We start from the raw sequence: 4722 nt of genomic DNA on the forward strand, positions 1-4722 counted from the left end.
CTAGCCCTTAGGATATGAGAGCAACTTGCCGTCAATTCTCCTTATCCTTGATCTTGCCCACATCGAAGAGGCAAATGGGTCTCATGCGGTGTTGAGGTCTTCTATCAGCTTGGCACCCTATCCCTTAGGCTCTAAGAGTGACTCACAGTCCATTCTCCTTATCCTTGATCTTGCCAATGTCGAAGAGGTGACTGGGTCTCACGTGGTGCTGAGGTTTTTTATCAATTGGGCATCCTAGCCCTTAGGCTCTGGGAGCGACTTGTGGTCCACTCTCCAAAATATTATTTAGCCAACGTGCGCATTAACCTTTCCGCCTAAAAAGGTGGTCGTTCTGTAGTAACTTCCCATATGGCTGCTTCTACATTGTCTCGTGGGATTATCTTCTTGGGTGAGTGCTTGCAAGACCACAACTATGCACTTCGGACCCCCTTGTGAGGGTTGTTGATACATAAACATGTTATTGGTGTGAGTCAGCAGTTCGAGGCCACAGCTACACTGCATCAGCCTGGTAGTGACGTTAGTCATCCACCCCTACAAGAAGCCACTAGGAGCTCGACCTGCGGGAGAAGCACTATTGACTTTAGGTCGCCAGCTCGCATGGGAGCCTTGGAAGGCTCGACCTACAAGGGCATCCATGTAATCCATTGGCCGCCTACTCCCATGGGATCTAGGAACTGCTCGACTTCTAGAAGCAAACTTGCGAAACTAAGCAGAAGAGGCTTCATTCGATTTAACCGTTGTTGAGTATAAACATAGAATGAGCTGAGGTCGGTGGGGCTTCTTTACAATCTATTGGCTGTCAAACACCGCGGGAACTATGGAGGGCTCGATCTATAGGGGCGGCCTCACTCCAAGGTGCTTGTCGCCAAACTACTGGTTGTCGAGGTCATTATGTTGTTTACATCGGGCTTCTCCCATTCTCAGATTTGGAAATTCTTCCTTCATTTCATAGAACCGCCACACTTCAATCCTGGTGGGAACCGCTGATGACTCTACCGCAAGGAGAGGGGTGTTCACAAGCCATAGCGGTGTGTTTACATAAGATACTAGGAGTGATGACTTTGGCATGGTTGCTACTGATTGTAATAGGGTGGGTCTCAAGGTTCATCATGGACGCCTTTTTCCCCCAGTAATTGATTATTGGTTCATGATGTTGGTACTGGTCAAAAATGCCTTTGAGTTCATAAAAAATGGAAATTAGAGAGTGAAAACTTAAATTTTTAAAAGGTGAGATCTTAACTTTCTAGAAGATGAGCATTTAGTTTTCTAGAAGATGAAAACTTAGCTTTTTGTAGCATCTCTCACAGATGATGCCAGTTGATGATGCAAGTTTTGGTAGTTCCCAGCTGGCCGGTGAATTCGATGCTAATTGACGTTGTGCAATCTGAGCGCTCTCTAGTCATCTGGCTACTTCTTGGTGGTGGGTGACTCAAAGGGCGAAGTGGAGGTTTTATGTTGGATGAAGACTTGGAAGTCGAGTTGACTAGACTGAGCTAGGGGTAGATCGGGTGCTGAGCTAAGTTGATTATCAAGCTGCATAGCTCTTTGGAGAAACCTGCAAGGAATCAATGTCAGAGTGCCTGGGTTGCTTTACCCGGGGTGGACATTGCGATTCCTAAGTTAGTACCAGGTTGTGCAAGTTGAAAATATGTATAGTAGTTGGCTAGTGAACAAGTAATTGTGCGTACCCTGTTCTTGACGTCTGAAGCCCTTATATAGTTGAGTTGTCATCGATCTCACGCACTACACCCAAGATTTTCGGGATGACGTGCCTAACCGGTCCGAGATCTTTGGAGGTAATGGCCATGCATTCTCTAGAATATCCAGTACATGGGCCAAATTCCTAGAAACCTGGGAGTGTCGGCATATGCATGCCGAATTTGTTGGTCAGCACATCTCACAGGTCACCGCCTAGTCTTCGCGTTGAGGTCACTTCGACCAATGACAAGGTGCTACAGGTAAGCCCTGAACGAGGTGCTCTTAGCCGACCTATGTTGTGGTAAAAGTCACTAGGTCGGAGCGCAAATGAACCACAATCTGGGACTCAAAATCATCACTTAGGTGGTGTCTATGTGTCATTCAACTGTTCTAAGATGCCATTTGTCATGATATCATTGGAGGGCCTAATTTTCCCTTCATCAATAATAATAAATAATAATCATAATAATAAAATAATAATAATAAATAATAAATAATAATAATAACTATTTGGCACTTCAATGAAACCCCATCCCTAAAAATCATTCTTGCATTATGCAAGTCGCCGCATTTTGCATACATGTCAACTGGTTAGGTTTGATATTGCTACAATTTACAAGATTATGGATTTCTTTTTCGTGATCCAAAGAACCATTTTGTGCACAAGCAGATAATGCACTTGCTAATGTAACTTCATCAGGCTTAAATCCCTCGGACTGCATCTTAGCGAGAGCCTATAGAGCTTCTTCGCAATATCAATTCTGTGCATATCCAGCAATCAATGAATTCCAGTTCACCAAATTCTTGACTTGAATGCGATCAAAGATCTCTCTCGCCTCCTTGACGTTACTCTTCTTGTAGTAACCAGCAACTATTGACTACCAGGAATAGCAGTTCCGCTGTGGCATCTCCTCAAATAGCTGCCTTGCCGTCTTCAACTGCCCAATCCTCACATATCCATCGATCATCACAGTCCATGTCACTAGATTCCTCATCTCATGTGGAGAGCAATTGAATAAACGCCTAGCAGCAATAATAACCCCATTCCTTGCATATCCATTAATCATCTCTGCCCATGTAACTTCCGTCTTCTCTAGCATCCGTTCAAAACTAAATGATGCAGAGCCCATGTCACCATTCCTTGAACACCCTCTTATCATTGCATTACATGTCACCAAATTCCTATCAGGCGTTTCATCAAATACCCTGTGGGAACCAACTATGTCGCGGCATTTAGAATACATGCTAACCAATGAAGTCCCTATCCCCACATCTGAATCCACCCCAATTGTGATCGACTCAGCATGGAAAGCTTTCCCGGCAGAAACCCACAAGCCTTGAGTAGTAGAGGAATAACACCATAATGGTGGATTCCTTTTGCAGAGAATTTGGATGTAAAGAAGAGCTTCTTCTGGGGCTCCTTGAGAGAGGTACCTTTTTATGACATGAGACCAAGATCCATTAGTTGGAGCCATCGCAAACTCTCCTTTCTGACTTCCAACCTCCTCTCCTCTGTCGATTGTCATTTGCCACCAAAACCAAATAGGGAGGAGAGAGATTTCTTGCTGCCGAGAGGAGAGAGGTTTCTTGCTGCCGCTACCCTGTTTTCCATCTCAAGGTGGGAGACGATGAACAGTGACTTCCCTTTCTCCCACAAGGCCACAACCTCCGCTCTCCACTGTTCCATTGTCCACCGGCGATGAAAAGAAATATATTATAACTAATTATAATTTCATTAAAAATCTCATTCTTAACTATAATTTATAAATTATAATTCATAAGCTTTAATGTTTTATGGGATGAGAAAGACCCAACTCTCCTATCTTGGCAAAACATCGATGTAAAAATATAAATAACAATTATTTATTATTCATTTTCAAAATTATAAAAAATAATAAACAATATATAATATATTCAAAAATTAGTTATTAAAGAAGAAATTTCGATTGCTTTGTGGATATGATAGATCATCGATAGATTTATAATACATTCAATCATTGTGATCAAATGATAAAATTTAATTAATTAATTAATTTTTAATTATAAAAATATAAAACTAAAAAGTAATTATTAAAGAAGAAATTTCAATTGGTCTGATAGATCATCAATAGAATTATAATATATTCAATTGTTGTGATCAAATGATAAAATATAATTTATTATTATTAATTTTTTTAATTTAAAAAATATTCAATTACTCTATGGATATAATAATTAAATCCATAGGCTCGATACACCTCCAATACACACTAATATGCCTCTAATAGGATACAATACACCACATATCAGACATATCATATCAAAATTTTAAACAGGGGTTCTCATTCAACTTGGAAACATATAACAATGTCAAAAACAATTCTATCAGAACTAAAGAAAAAGCTAGAAAACAAAACTTTTGGAATAGGAAAAATCTTCGTGTCACATGTCTCACTGTCCTCTAAAATTTCAGGTTCAAAATAGGAAGGCGCACATCCTGCATGGATTTGAGCCGTTTGGGATCTCTCACCAAAGCAGGGGAAGAAACTCTCGGTCTACAGATTGAAGTGGCATGAGGTATGGTACTTTGGTAGATTAGAAAGTTAGAAGGATGTGAAAAGAAGAAAACGCATGTATTTTTGAAAGTAGGGAACAAAGAGAGAAGGAAACGTATGTATTTTGGGAAATTTCCCAATATAATAGTTATTGAATTTCAAATTGGGATTAAAAGAAGGAGAGAACGTGAAGTAGAAATGAAAGAAGGGGAATGCGAGAAGCAAAGGGCTGTTGATATGGCCATTATCACTATATAATATAATAAGTATTGATATTTTTTAATATTTTTATTTAAATTTTGAAGTAAAAGAGAGAAGAATAATTGTTTGGATTTCGTAGTAATAGCATACCTTGGCATCCATGGGGAAGATAAGGATTCCCCTGAAAAAGATATCCAGCGCCATTTGAGGAGTTGGTGCAATAGGTGTTACTTACTCCCACATGCATACCCAGCCACGTCTCTTTGTGCTTCCTCTATAGGAGGAGTGG

General features: G+C 40.4%; 1 pseudogene; it reads right to left on the reverse strand.

Moving 5' to 3' along the window:
• Nucleotides 1-2103: 2103 nt before the first annotated feature.
• Nucleotides 2104-3345, reverse strand: LOC148852245 (pentatricopeptide repeat-containing protein At3g21470 pseudogene; annotated as a pseudogene).
• Between the last annotated feature and the right edge of the window lie 1377 nt (nt 3346-4722).

This window comes from Nelumbo lutea, chromosome 5, assembly GCF_056320005.1.
Source record: "Nelumbo lutea isolate HS-2025 chromosome 5, American lotus-T2T, whole genome shotgun sequence".
NCBI classification, from domain to species: Eukaryota; Viridiplantae; Streptophyta; class Magnoliopsida; order Proteales; family Nelumbonaceae; genus Nelumbo; species Nelumbo lutea.